Below are 16,524 nucleotides of genomic sequence, written 5' to 3'. Positions count from 1 at the left end.
AGTGGGCAGCAACAAAAAACCTATTTGTATATGCTCCACAAGGGAAAACAAGGAACATAGTTTACAATGAGGTGTTATAATCACAACAGCAAGAAAGTATGTACATGATCACCTTCTTTTACGAAACTTCATTGACTTTCATATATTTATATTGATATACATATATATACGTGTGTTTGGGTGCGTGTGTGTATATACATCTCTATATATAAAGATGATGCGTAGTCTAGACGGCGTTTTTAGATTTCATTATTCTCTTTAACCCGGGCAACGCCGGGTATTTCTGCTAGTATATATATATATATATATCCCTTTTCACTCAGACAAAGGCAAATACAGACCACGTCACAACAACTGACCTTATAGAACTTTCCATGGCACTCTAACCACATACAGTTCTAAGCTTAGTGAAGCTGCTGATATTGCCAGTGTTGAGTGCTCAATATGTCTGAAATTCTAGACCCCTGATGGAAATGGAATGGAATATCAAAAAGAGAGAGAGAGAGAGAGGGAGAGAGAGAGAGAGAGGGAGGGAGAGAGAGAGAGGGAGAGAGAGAGAGAGAGAATATGGGGAAAACATAAACAAGAAGGAACATCCAAGAGGGTTCCACTTTTATGGATAAAAGATTTGGGTGAGAGGGAACAGAAAGACTTAAGATAAAATGGCCGATGACATGGTAGGTTTTGGCAACTTACTAGTTCAAAGAAGTAGAAACTGTTGTAGCAGCAGAAGAGCAAAAGGAAGAATATGTTAGGATAGCTGTTGTTGCTGTTGCACTCCAGGACAACATCAGCAAACAGACCCATGTTTGAAGGCAATCCTAGTGAAACCATCCTATTTTTTTAGGAGTATCTAAGGCTACACTATTCAATATATCCTTCCTTTTACAGGACAGTCGGATTAATTTTGAAGGAAATTTTTAGTAAGAGGAAGCCACCATATATAGGCCTCCTTGTTGGTTATCAGTTGTATTGCCATCTATTTAATGTTTGTGAAGAGGAGTAGTTTCCAAATGTTGTAAGCAGAACTAATGGAGTGGACCAGTAACACTTTTTAAAAATTCTTTTGGTTAGGAGTGAAAGACAATATTTTATGGGGCCTTTGAAAGTCTAAAACTGGTAGGCAGAAAGTAGAATGTTATCCTGCCTGATCTGAATGTTTTCAGCAGAGTGAACTCCACAAAAGGCAACCAATATGCTAGACGTTGATGATATTAACTCAAGCAATGTCATAAGGCTACCAACCAAGTACATCATGACATCATTCGAACTTAGAAAGCAAAGAGCTACAACAAATACTACAAAGCTTACTGTCTGACGGGTACTATCAGTTCTACCAGTCTACACCCTAGGCTGATACTTTATCAACCCTAGAAAGATAAAAAGTTGACCTCAGCAAAACTTAAACTTAAAACACAAGGGAGTTGGAATAAATATTGCAATCCATTTTGTCTGATGCTTTAATCCTGCCAATTTTATGCCTCAAACTATTCTGAGCTAAAGTAGTTTCTAGTTCCACAAAAAGCTCAACTGAAATCAGCTTCATTTAACAACATAATCACTTTAATAGATTATCTTTCAAAGTAGAGTGATAAGACATTTTTGGCCTAATTAAAAATTTCTAGTTTCTGATGACAATGTCTGACTTTGATACACAGCACTTCACTGAACCAACAAAATTTTACATAATAATAGCCTAGTTATAACAAGGAAATTGTAATTCATTATGTGCCGTTTACTTTTCATTGGTTTGCCACTGTCTGTTTATGTAATGTTTCTGGAATTAATTCAAATAGGTCTTAGTTAAACTGATAATGCAAACAGAGGAGATCAAGTTTGTAACATCTCATTAAACATGTATTTTTTAAAAGTATACTCATTGGCTGTTTCATACGTTAAAATGAATTAGTTAAAATAATTACATCATTACTATTACATTAATATTTATTAGTCAAATAAACCAGTTATTTACTGATGGTGATGATGATGATCCTTTCTAGTTTAGGCACAAAGCCTGAAATTTTGGGGAAGGGAGGGGCTTGTCAATTACATTGACCCAGGACATAACTAACTGGTACTTATTTCATTGATTCCAAAAGGATGAAAGCAAAGTTGACCTTAATAATAATAATATTGGCCAGAGTCAAACTATTTTGAGGGGTGGGGCAAATTGATTGCATCATCATCAGCCGCCACCGCCGGTGCAATGTGTCTTTCTTTTCCAAGCTGGCTGGATGTGATTTGAAGAAATTTCACTGTTAATTCTAACAGGCTACTGATCATGTACAGGTTCTTTTGTCAATACAGTTGATATAGCTAGGTAACATGACATTTGGTACCTCAGTAGCAGGATATAGATGATGTTATTAGGTACCTCAGTAAATAATATACATGAGGTCATTGGGTACTTCACTACCATGATGTATGAATATAGATGTTTCTAGATAATTTTGGTATGCCAGTTTCAAATATGTATGTAAAATTTTTCTCTCATGTCCAGATTTTGTGAAATTAAATTGTAGTTATTTAATGTATACATTAAGATCAATATATAGTCTCTTTGCCCTAGTGGCAAATTAAAGAAATCATTGTATCCCTTTGGGGATGATAAAATGAAGTACTACTCAAGTCCCAAGGTTGATAATATTGACTTTCCCTCAAAATGACTGGCCTTATCCCTAAATTTGGAACCATTGGAACATTTTGTCTTGTTTGTTTTTATTTCTTTGTTTTGGTCTGAGGAAGAGTCTGTGTCCAGAGGCCTTTGCTGTCTCTCTAAGACTACTGAGATCAACTACATCCTTTGGGTTGTTTTCAACTAGTTAGGACATTTAAAGATTATATAACACATTGCTGCTCACTACAGAACCAATCAGGAGTAGTAAATATTTCATTATTTTGTCCACTGCATTTATTTTAAAGGAAAACTTTGAAAAATTGGCATCAGAAATTAAGTAAAATATTTTCCATAACAATCTTTTTCACTGCTGATATTGAGTAGCTTTTGTCATCTCTACTCAAACATAAAACTACTCTATCGTGTATTTGGGGCAGCTCTAAGTTTTTATTCAGTATATCTCTTTTTAACGATTTAGTTGTGAAGAGGAAAACAGTGCCCATGACAATTTTTTAAAGGCCCCCAAGACTGGTGGAAGGTACCCTCAACCTGAAAACTTGACCCAAGTACTTGCAACAGAGTGGACTTCACCAGGTGGTGGTGTTAAACTAACTAATGGATTCAGTCCAAAGTCAAAAAAACAAAGTATGCAAAGAGCTGCAACAAATGCTTACTTCCCCCACACTCTTGCAACCTTTACCCACTCACTTTTCTGTTCCCACTCCATCTTCTATTCACCTTCTTGTACTATGACGGAATTCTGACATGTTGTCATCACCATCTTTATCTCTCTTTCCCAATTACTCCTACCCTTCCTTACATTATGTCAGATATCTATATATCTCCTCTACAACAAGAAAATTGTTCCTGTCCTTTCTTGCTTACCATAACCTCTCAACACCTAGGCATAAAACTGCCTCTCTCTGTTAAGAGTGAGGTGGCCATGTAAACAGCACTCAGTACATTCTGTGAAGTGGTTGGCATTAGGAAGGGCATCCAGCCATAGAAACCAAGCCAAAACAGATAGGGAATCAAGACATTATCTTCTGACTCTTTATATCGTATCAAACAGTTCATTCCATGTAAGCATGGAAGATGGACATTAAAACAATAATAATGACAGTATTAATGATGATGCTGATAATCTAACGATTCTGACAATTCACCACCATACTGACCCTGGAGATAAGACAACATTGATCTTGGCAGGATTTGAATTCAAAGTGCAGGGAGCCAGAACAAATATGACAAGGTGTTTTGTCTTGTACTCTAACAACTATGCTAATTTATTACTTATGAAGGATTTCTCTGCTAAGACTATTGTTTTGCAATATGATCATGCAATTTTTCAGTAAAAACCAATAATCTGGGTAAAATACTTAACTACACTCCCATATAATGGGAGTGAGATGCCAAACAACATTCCCTATAACAGGCTGGTGTACCTCCCAGAGGAAGATTTGTCTCTCATCTACTGAACTTCTGAAGACATTAAGTAATTCTTATGGGTTGCTGAAGACATATTTTTAAATATAATAGCATTGGTTGTTCTTTAGTTTCAGTTCTAGACTGAACCAATATATTAGCCTCAGATTAACCCTGATAGAGTAGGCATATTTACACCCAATAGCCATTTCAGAATGGTATACCAAGGACAACTTTATCTGATATAATCTTTTATTAGATAGTAAGATAATTTGATGAAGATTTGGCTTCTATTTTTAGGTGTACGCTCTCTTTGCTGTCCACTAGCTACATTACCTTGTACTTATACATTCCAGGTGTGAAAGCACCTCTAGTCACTTGAAACCTACAAAGCCATTAGCCTTGACAATATCTCTTTCATTAAACAAAGACATTCCAGTCATGACCATCCCATCTTTTATTTAGACATAGTATACCTAGGATTACATTAACCAGTGTGTCCTTTATTTTTCGAGACAGTAAGATATGATTTGAAGAAGATTTGGCTGCAATTTCTAGCAAGCTGAGTAACCACATTGAAGCTCCTTTCTTAAGTATTAACAGCAGCAGCAGTTATCTATTGAAAGAGCTTTTCATCAGATCATCTCTTGTTTTCATGTCAACCATTTTAAATTACTTTTATGTTTATTGTTTATCTTTTAAAAATAATGAAACATAACTAGAAGCCATAGCTTAGTAATCTGCATCGTTAGCTTATTAATCTAAATCTAAACATAATTAAGAGAAGGAAAAAGAAATGCCAGTGGATTAACTTGAGAACTTGCTGTGACTTTAGTTAAGCGTCATTGTGAAGAATTGCCAATAATCTATTGACTTTTGTTTCGGCAGTAACACAACAAGAGAATGTTTGTGAATAATTTCTGGAATGTTGTTGCTATTATCTTCTCAAAGTTATCTCTTTCCACTCCACCAACTACATTACCATGCATATATATATTCCAGGTGTGAAAGCACCTATGGTCATAAGAAACAAACAAAGCCATTGGTCTTGACAATGTTCTTTTCATTACCCAAACATAATGTAAACAAGAGCTAGCCACCTTTATCCTCACTAAACTCCCTCCGGTCTCTCTGTCTATCTATCTTTAGATATACTCCGATCTTTAAAAACACACTACGGTAGGTCCCATTGCCAAGGCAACTCTGTCAACTATCTTCCTTTTGCAATCACTTCCATCATCTCAAAAGTGATGGAGAGAGCCATCAGCAAAAATAATTTCCAATACTTTGAACCTCTCTACCTCTTTAATGACCACCAATATGGCTTTCTTAAAGCCAGATTTATTAGAGACGTGCGCTTGTATGTCACTCACCAGTGAGCTCTTACCCATAAGAAATTTGATGAAAGCAATGTTGTTGCTCTTGACATTAGCAAAGATTTCAGCTTTGTCTGGTACTTGAATCTCCAGATAAAACCAATCACCTATGGTCTCTTACTGTTTATCATCTTTCAGGATTGGTGGCTTCTTAATCTTACTGCTGTGGTTTGTACTGATGGAGATCTCTCTGACCTGTAACTAGCTAGAGCCTTCCTCTTCAGAGCCTGAAAATTCTTCAGCCTCCTAACAACTACTAACCCTCTTCAGGTCTCAGGTGGGATTCAATGTCTAAGATGGAACTGTTACTGCACACAAAGACAACTTAGACTGCATTCAAAGAAAGGTAATTCAAGTGATTAGTATGAAGTCACTTACCAACATACTCCGACCTCTATCTGCTTTCCTTATCTTAACTACAGTGGCCTCTACTCCTTAGAGCTGGCTAGTCTTAAGCCACTTCTACACAGATACTTCCAACTCATTCTCCTCTCTTCTTTTTATCACCTATATTGTATCATTCACACCCCAACATCATTCTTTATTCCGCAATATCATCCGACTAGAATTCACTCTCCTGTTCAAGAGGAACATTAACCTCCTTGATCTCACACATGGAGGACCTGTAAATGTCACAGTCTCAAAGAATAATGGTACAAAATGTTCTTCTACATTGAACCAATATACAAGCTGCAGGTTAACCCTGATAGAATAAGCATACTTACACCCAAAAGCCATTCCAAAATGATATATCTTGGACAACATTATCTAACATAATCTTTTATTAGACAGTAGGATGATTTGAGGAAGATTTGGCTTCTACTTCTAGAAGGTTGACCAACTATGTAGAGGTTCCCTGATTGGCTGGGGTTTTAGGAATGCTGTAATATTTTGTGGTAGTCATTACAAATTATGTTGGTTATATTAATTAATTTATAAGTCACAGTCAGGAAGCAGGGTCAATTTTTAACAAACCACCCTTCCCCAAATTTAATACTGAGTCATTTTTAATTATAAAGCAAGTTGAAAACGGGCATTAATTAGCAATATTTTGACAGCAGTTATAAAATTACAAGCTTTCATCACATAATCTTCATGGACAATTTAGACATTTAGCACCTCACACTTGCAATAGCTCCATATTCCAATTAAAAATAAAACATTCTAGCTTACTCTAGAAGGCCTAATTACAGGCAACAAAAGACATGGAAAGGAATTAACAGAATATATAATATTAATTTTGCTATTAATAAGTTGGATTGGGAAACAGATTCTTTGACTGTTGTATTCCAACTGATCCCAGACTAGTAACACTGATAATTAGAACTTTGAAGTTCTGTAGATTGACGTTTTTGAAGGGTAAAAATGCGAGCAAAGAAGAAATTCCCCAAGAATGTAGTCTGAAAAGAACTGATTGAACAATTTAGTAAAGTGTTTAGTGTGCAGGTCTAGGAAATGAGCCAATAAGGACGAAGAAAGAAATGTAGATGGATTAAGCTTGGATGGAGCTGGTTTTCTAGACTGTAGGTTCACAGGGGCAGAGACTTTTGTAATAGTGGTAGAAGAGGCAGGAAAGAAGAAAAAAAAAGTACATCTGAGCCAGTGGTTTTAGCATATGAGTTTTTGATACTCAGAAATTCACATAGGCACGGGTGTGGCTGTGTGATAAGAAGCTTGCTTCCCAACCACATGGTTCCGGGTTCAGTCTCACTGCATGGCACCTTGGGCAAGTATCTTCCATTATAGCCTCAGGCCGACGAAAGCATTATGAGTGGATTTGGTTGACAGAAACTGAAAGAAGCCCATCGTATACATGTGTGTGTGTGCTTGCATCTGTGCTTGTTTCTCCATCACCACTTGACAACTGTTGTTGGTGTGCTTACATATCCGTAACTTAGCAGTTCAGCAAAAGAAACCAATAGAATAAGTACCAGGCTTTAAAAATAAGTCCTGGAGTTGATTTGTTCAACTAAAACCCTTCAAGGTGGTGTTCCAGCATTGCTGCAGTCAACTAACTGAAACAAGTAAAAGAATCACAAATCTTAGGTTCCAAGTTCCAAACCATGTCTTCTACCATAGCCTTGAGTCTACTCAAGCCTTGTGAGGGAAGAAAGACAAGAAACTCTGTGGAAGCCCACTGAACGAACTGTCACCTTGCACAGTAATACACTGATCCCAGTGTTCCTGCTACTTTTGGAATCCAGCCTGGAAGTCATTTTCCGTAAGCGAGTTGAGGACCATCTGCGATTCACTCTGGATCTTAACAACAGTGTTAAAATGGCAACCTTTGATTTGCTTTTTCATCTTGGGGAAAAGATGGAAATCAGCGGGTGACAAATCAGGCAAATAGAGCAGGTGAAGAAACAACACCATGTTGTTTTTGACGAGAAACTCACAAGTGAGGAGAGCTCGGTGACAGGATGCATTGTTGTTGTGAAGAATCGAATTCTTCACACTCCACAGATCCAGTTGCTTTTGCTGAATGTCCTCCCTCAAATACTTCAGAATATCGCAGTAGAACTCTTGATTGATGGTCTAGCCCTGGAGGATAAATTCTCAATGCACAATACTGAAGGTGTCAAAAAAAGCTATGAGTATGCTCTTGATTGAGCTGCAGCTTTGCTGTGCCTTCTTTGATTCATGGAGATGAAGGGCTCTTCCATTGTGACAACTGCTGCTTCATCTCAGGGTCATACCCATAGACACAACTCTCTTTACCAGTGATGATACTCGACCTGAAGGATGGGTCTTCAGCAGCATGTTGATGGCGATTTTGACAGACTTCAACATAATGTTCTTTCTGCTCAGTGGTCAGCAGGTGGGGGACAAACTTGGCAGAGAGACTCACTGCATGTTCAATTCAGGCGCTAGGATTGCCTGCACGGACCCATACAACAGACCAACAGCATTAACAATGTCATTGATTGTCCTCCGACAATCCTCATGCACAAGCAGATGAATGGTTTCCACATTTCTGGGAGTGATGCTTGTAGCAGGTCTCCTAGATCGCTCATTGTCTTCCAGGGACCTTATTGTGCTTTTGAAACACCCACACCACTCAAATCATTGCCTCATTGCTGTAAGCTTGCTGAAGCATGCTCAATGTCTCTATAACAGACTTCCCAAATTTAATGCAAAATTTCATGAAGGCTTTTTCACAGTAATATCACTTGGCACACTACTTCATGAAGGCACATATGTCTGTGAGATACTCAGTCACCTCACAGTTATTCATTGAGTAGCTTATTTAGTTGATCAAACAATTAAATCGCCAAAACTGACAAAGTATCCATTCAGTTTAATACCTGGTGTTCTCTGCACTACGTAAGCTGTTTATTAAATTATTATTTTCGTGGTGTTGCCCAATTTATGATGAGTTTTGATACTAACTCCTGATAATAGCAATACTTAAAACGTTGATAATGACGATAACAGTGAGGAGGAGGAGGAGAGCCTCACATTATTTATGGCAGCAACAACGGCAAGCCTGGAAACAATTTATAACAATTAACACACATACAAAGATCTTTACAAGTATAACAACGACCCTTATGAGGTAAATTGTCCTGGTAATGGTGACCACAACAATAATGACAACAATTATGATAATTTTGAAAAAGGCAATTACGACAATGATAATTAGGACAATTACAATGTTAAAAGCAGCACTAACAACAAACATGACAACTTAGACCAGTGATGACAATAATGATGAGACTGCTGACAGGACATTGATGTCTTGCAAACTTTTTCATAGAGTCTATTTTTTCTGTACAGAAGGATTGTAGACCTCATTGCCATATTTGTATCCAGAACATTGGTATGACTGTGTGGTTAAGAAGCTAGCTTTCCAGCCATGTAGTCATGGGTTCAATCCCACTGTATAACACCTTGGACAAATGTCTTCTATTACAGCCTCAGGTCAACCAAGGCATTTTGAATAGATTTGGTAGACAGAAACCTAAAGAAGCTTATCATGTGTGTGAGTGTGTGTGTGTGTACACATACACATATAAGTATATCTATGCGGGTGTCTGCATAAGTGCTTGTCCTCCATCATTGCTTGACAACTGGTGTTAGTTTGTTTACACCCTCATAACTAAGTGGTTTAGTGAAAGAAACTAATAAAATAAATACAGGGGTTGATTTGTTTAACTAAAACACTTCAAGACAGTGTAGAAATAAAATTTAAACACCAGACCACATGATATGTGACACAATGTCATAAAGCCATAGTTTTTTTTTATTATTATTCAGTGGTGGAGGTTGAAAACTCCTTGGATTTAAAAATGTTTCTATACAAATCAATAAGGGATAAATAGGTAGAGTTGAATAAGTTCAATTCCTAGATCGGGTGGCATGTTGTGTTTTTCAGTAAAGCATTTCATTTCACAATACTCTAGTTCACATAGCTACAAATGAATATCAGCAATAGCCGAATGTTAGTTAACCTTAGAATGGACTGTTGTCCTGTGCAGAGGGAATCCTACTGCTCTAGCGTATATACTAAGCTAAAGGTCCTATAATTGTTGTTGTTGCCTCTTCCGACTATACTACTAGGGTTTTAGTGTATCTCAATCAGTTGTTAATGCCTTGATCCTGTATAAATTTCTATTCCATAATATAATTTGTACCTATCCTTGTGTCTGTGTGTGTATATGTGTATGTATGTATGTATACACACACACACACATACATGTATATGGTTGGTATATTCGTAGACAACTCAGTTACAATGTATAAAAATCAAAATAGTATCCATTTCTTTGCACAGCATAGTTTCAATCAATGGACCTCTGGATTATGGGCCCAGCATGCTTCCTCTATGCCACTCTATTCAAAGGATGATTAAGCAAATAAATATTCAATTCTTATATTTTCTGTTCTGGGTTACATTAATTTCAAATTTTGGCACAAGACCAGCAAATTCAGGGGAGGGGGCAAGTCAATTACATCGACCCAGTGTTTAATTGGTTCTTATTTTATCAACCCTGAAAGGATGAAAGGCAAAGTTGACTCTGGAGGCATTTGAACTCAGAATGTAAAGACAGACAAAATGCCACTAAGCATTTTAACCAATGAGCTAACAATTCTGCCAGCTTGCTGCCCTATGTTCTGGGTTATATTACTTCTATTACATCATCATTCATGTTATTTATTTATTTATTATGCGTTGGACTGTTTCAAATGTATGAAATATAGCAACTACACAAAACATGCTGCAGCATTGGGATGTTAATTCACTTATTGAAAGACAGCATTTCATTCTGTCAATACTTCAAGACTCATATTTGACAAACCACATGCATGGATTTATGCATGTGGTTTCAGGGAATCTCTCCATTTACCACTTTTTGACCAGCTTGAAACAAATCAATTCTAAAAAATGTTTCCCCAGCACAGCTTAGGAAGTGAGATTGCTAGCTTTCCTCCACAGGAAAATTCCATAAAAAATGAATTCTGGGTAAGAAAATGGATTAAAATTTTCATTACAGTGTAGATTCTGAGATGGAAGTAGAGAGATATGGTGGAGTGAACATTAAGTAGGCTTGACTTGGGAGTTTTGAGAGAGAGAGAGAGAGAGAGAGAGAGAAAGAGTGTGTGTGTGTGTGCATGTATGCATGTGTGCTCCCATGTGTGTATGTGTGTGAAGAAGTTAATATAAAATCCCAACAAGCTGAGTTAGGTACAGGTTCCCCTCCTGCTTGAGTCATTTCCTTCTTCACTTACTCCTTGCACAACTGAATTTGTAACAGCAGCCAATAGTAAGCTAACAGAATAAAAGAGATGGACTTTACTCGGCTGATTTGCTTTTAAAATAAACTGTACACAATGACAAAACCATCTGTAGGAATCTCACCAGCCAATAAAGATTAGAGCAGAGATGGAGGGGGAGGGGAGAAAGAAAGAGACAAACAGTCATACAGATTTTCAGAAAGAAGTTGGTTTCCATAGATAACATTTAATAAATGATCAGAAACAATAGAAAAATAATTCAAAATTTCAGTTATAACAAAAATATTTAGTGAAATAGTACTATTACCTTTTTTGATGAAAAATTTGTAGGGAAGTAGAATAACTAAAAAAAAAAAAAAATGAAAATGTTCCAAAATTGCTTGCAGTACTTTCCAAAAGATTAACTCACTTTCCCTAAAGGGAGATAATCACAGCTATTTGTTAAAATATCCAAAACCTGCAGAAGAAAAAATATAAGGAAAATGAAATAAAACAAATACAAAAATATAAATTTAAATATAAGATATAGGTTATACATATCAGTATTTTCAGAATCTGAATAGAGTAAAGAAATTAAACTATTACTATTGTTTGTTGTTGATATCTGAGTGGACATGAAATATACACAAACACACAGATGTTTGGTTAAACAAAACAAATCACTTGGAACACTTGACCCTTTAGCACTCAGCTTATTCTGGTAAATGTAATGCATATTTATTCACATTGTTTTGAATTAATCACATTATCTTGTGATTTCAAGATTTCTGAAACTTGAGTCAAAATTATAACTCAAATTTCTTGTATATGCAAGTAACTACAGACAACTAGCAAAATGTTTTCTAATCAAAATAAGTGAAATGTAGAATAACAAACGAGGTACCTTTTGACAAGTCACCTGATGAGACACATCTTCCCCAATGATGCACCACAATTGTTTGTATAGCATCTCACTTGTGAGCCACTGACATACAGTGGGCTGAAATGATCGTAATGATCAGTAAAGAATATTGTGAATTCCATTTTCTGTCTCATATTTTATAAGCTCCATGTACACAAAAGGAATTCCTGAAGTAAATCCAGTGCCATTTAAATCCCTGCACACATATAACATTAAAAGTGAAGCCAAACAGTTCACCAACAGCCTAGGTATAGCCAATAGGGTAGAAATATTAGCCAAGAGGAATGGCATCGTCACAATCAAAGACAATAAACTGAACTTTGCCTCTAACCCAAAATGCCGACTGATCAACTCAGCCAAATCCAAGATTGGTCTGGTGAGAAAATATATACTAAGCAAGATCATAAGGAGAGCCTCCAACCTCTCCTTATGGTGCAGCACCAACAAGGTGATTTCATGGTTTAACGCCAATCAAGGGAGTGGTAGAGCAAGGTTCACCCAATTCAACATAGGCAACTTTTACCTGTCTATATTAAAAGGGTTACTGATCAAGGCATTTTCCTTTGCAAGGGGCTTCACTGACATTAATGATAGAGACATAGACATCATCATGCATGCCAGGAAAACAGTGCTGTTTAATAAAGGTTCGACCTGGGTCAAACAATCCAACCCCAAGGGTTTCTTCAATGTGGCAATGGAAGCCTATGACAGTGATAACATTTTATGGAAGAAGTTCTCTTCTGTCCTCTTTTTGTCTCTACAGAGATGATGTTCTGGCCACCTTTCTAACTCAACGTCAAGACTTGTGTGAGAAGAACATTCTTCTGGCTAGTAGACAAGCACTTCACACAGACACAACATGCATGGACATCTGCTCAATAGGCACAACCTAAAGGTCTCCTTTAGCTCCTTCCCAACATAGAAAAAATATTGGCAAACACCCATAAAATGTGAGCAGAGGCCAGTTGCTCATGCAGGGAGTACAATAACTGCCCAATGGGGGGGGGGGGCAATGTGAGGCTGAGGAAGTCATATATGAGGCTGTGGTAGTATCCAGCCCTAACAACCAGAGTAATAATAGCAGTGGCTCATCCAACAACAATGGTAATAGTGGAGGCAGCACCAGCAGCCATTAAGCGACAGCAATGCATTAAGTGGCAGGAAGAGTAACACTGACAACTACAACTGCAGTGGCTCATCCAACAACATCGACGACAACAATGGCAATGGCAGAGGCAGTAGCAGAAACAGCAGCACCACAGCACCAGTGTTACGGCTGGAGATGACTATCATGCCAACACCAGCACTACTAGCAGAGCTACCAGTCTTATACCCAGAATTAACAGCAATGGCAGCCACAACACCATTGGCAACACCAACACTATTGTCGGGGATGACTACTGCAATGGCAACAACAATGGTGTCGTTGGACCCACGCCCTGTAATTACAACACCAATGACCGCGCCAACAACAGCAGTGGCAACAACAAAAACTTCAGGTCCAGAGCCAATGGAAGATATACCAGAGGCACTCAACCAGCACTCAAGTTTGGAGAAAAACTGGGTTGGCCCCAGAACCGCCTTCAAGTGGCACCTGTACAACCACAGGTCCTCTTAGGGTTTTGGAAAGACATTACACCACATCCTTGGCCAACCATGTGTGGTACCTTAATGATGAAGAAACTCCATATGAAATTAAATGGAGGATCATAGAGCAACAGGGGTCCTTTATAAACAGGAGCAGATGATGCAAACTTTGCATAGCAGAGCAGGCAAGGATCCTTAAAGACTTGCTGGACCCAGAGTTTCTCTTAAACTCAAGACATGAAATCTATAATTCTACCCCCATTTCAAATGCTACCTGCTGCAGGTATGGGATTACCCATTCATAGATTAAGGCTGTAAAAAGTGTTTATGGACCGGAACCAGCCTCAGGGCGGAGATTCCCCATTTGCTTTATAAATCCATAAGATTTGCTGACCAGACCAGTCTAACGGTGATAACCCATCCCATTTAATATACACTCAGACTGTGCATATTATTCTTTTGTTTACAAATTAAATGACTGTAATGGTTTTCTACCTCCAGTTTGAAGAGAGTTTATATGCCCGTGGCCATTGGAGTCTGATGAGTCATCTATAAAGCTAAGCATTTTATGGATATGAAACCAATCATCACTATATGACTGGACATAAACACACACATGTATACATACATACGTATATATATATATACACACACACACATGTATACATACATACGTATATATATATATATATATATATATATACACATATACTTACACATAGATATATATGCTTACACACAGATATATATAAACATACATAACATACGCATATATATTTATATACATGTGTGTGTGTGTACATACTTTCATGCATGTATTTTAAGTATATATGTATATACATATGCATGTATATTCATGTTTTACTTCATAAATTCCTATTATTTATTTTTAATGGAGTGGTACTTCTTGGACAATATGTGTGCTCACACACTTGCATCTTGACACACAAGCTTCAATAAAAATATATGAAAATAATATCACTTTCTCAATGTAGTTTGAAAAATACAATTTTCCAACAATTGCAAACAAATATAAACATCTATATTTGGAAATACAAAATTAAATTTCAAATTGAATTTTCTGTTTCTTTGTTGTTAAACATCAATTAAATTCATGTTAAGAGTATGTGAGGTGAATTTTGAAAGTTTTATATAAACGTCTTAATAATTTGCAAAGTAAAAAATATTAAATTAGTAATATACATAATTACTTTATTGTGGCTAATCTAATTAAATTCTGTAACTTTGAAAACCTCATTAAAAGCATAAAGAGAAAAAGGGATTTGTATGTATGTGAAATGAATCAAGCCGTTTATACTGTTTTTCTCAAAATATGCTTGAAATGAAATTGCTATGCGTGTAGGTTTGAATATATTTTATGCACACACACACAGAAACTGTTATGCCAACATGTATATTTATATGTACATTATTCGCATTGTATATACCTCTTTCAAGTATATGCATATACATAACAGATATACGTATTTAGACACACACATCTTCATCATCATCATCATTGTTTTAATGTCCACTTTTCTAAGCTTGCATGGGTTACATGGAATTTGTTGAGGCAGATTTTCTTTGCCAACCATCACCTGTTTCAAGTAAGGTTACATTTCCCCATGTCCAGATACTATTTTCACAGAATATTGAAAACAAAGGATACTGATAGCATTATGGTGATGTAATGTCAAGGTAAGATGATAATACACCTGTACATACATACATCATCATTCAATGTCTGCCTTCTATGCTGGCATAAGTTGGACAGTTTGACAGGAGCTGACCAGGAAGAAGACTACTCCAGGCTACTGTGTCCGTCTTGGCAGGGTTTTTACAGCTGGGTGCCCTTACTAACACCAAGCACCCCCACAGAGTGGACTGAGTGCTTTTTATGTGACACCAGCACAGGTGAGGTCAGTTTTGGCATGGTTTTTACATATGGATGCCCTTCCAAATGCCAACTACTTCATAATGTGGGCTGGATGCTTTTTACATGATAACAGCACCAGCAAGGTCACCAAGTACCTTGCAAGACAAGAAATTTTGAGAAGGGAGGGGGTCTTGTGTCAGATGATGAAAGGTTAGAGTGTGACCATAGAGACAGAAACAGATGTCTTATCATTACTATAGAGGAGGTACATGGTTAGAGAGAGAGAGAGAAATTAAATAAATGACAAAAGAATAAGAAATCATGTCTTGAACTTCATTAGCTTACAGCTGTTTCTGCTATAAGATGCAATACATTCATAGTTGAGTGCTTGTGCATGAGCCTATAGCTTCATTGGAGTTTCAAAAATGAAGTGCACTCATCTATGAGTGGATTGCATCTTATAGCAGAAACAGCTGTAAGCTAAAGAAGTCGATGACATAATTTCTTATTCACTTGTCATTTATTTAATTTCTTATTACTGTTCTGATGCTTTATTTTGAAGCACATGAATATTGAGTTCTAACACCAGGTTATTAATAACACTATGCCTAAATGAAATAATAATAATTGTGTGTGTATATATATATATATATATATACACACACACACAACAGGCTTCTTTTAGTTCCAGCCACCAAATCCACTCACAAGACTTCGAATGGCCCAGGGCTATAGTATAAGACACTTGTCCAAAGTTCACACACTGTGGAATTGAACTTGGAACCATGTGGTTGGAAAGCAAACTACTTACTACATAACCACATCTGCATCTCTCTCTCTGCATGTGTGTGTGTGTGTGTGTGTGAATGTACATTTTTTTTTTTATAACTTCATCTCTAACCAGTCACATATACATACACATATATCATAACCATTTAACATTCGTTTTCCATGTGCATACACCAAATACTTGGACATACAAATACACATCTTTATAAATTCATCT

At 36.8% G+C, this 16,524-nt stretch overlaps 1 protein-coding gene across 5 annotated transcripts in view; it reads right to left on the bottom strand.

Moving 5' to 3' along the window:
* Positions 1-16,524, bottom strand: part of LOC106869828 (nuclear receptor coactivator 3) — a 485,654-nt gene that overhangs the window by 380,400 nt on the left and 88,730 nt on the right. For all 5 annotated transcript variants that reach the window (XM_052976409.1, XM_052976410.1, XM_052976406.1 and 2 more), the window contains exon 2: positions 11,462-11,611. The gene's annotated coding sequence lies outside the window, so the exon portion shown is untranslated. The remainder of the gene's footprint in view (positions 1-11,461; positions 11,612-16,524) is intronic.

The sequence above is a fragment of the Octopus bimaculoides genome, chromosome 24 (assembly GCF_001194135.2).
Source record: "Octopus bimaculoides isolate UCB-OBI-ISO-001 chromosome 24, ASM119413v2, whole genome shotgun sequence".
In the NCBI taxonomy this organism is placed as follows: Eukaryota; Metazoa; Mollusca; class Cephalopoda; order Octopoda; family Octopodidae; genus Octopus; species Octopus bimaculoides.
The sequence above is the reverse complement of the archived record's forward strand: the minus strand, read 5'-3'. Positions and strand labels throughout refer to the sequence as shown.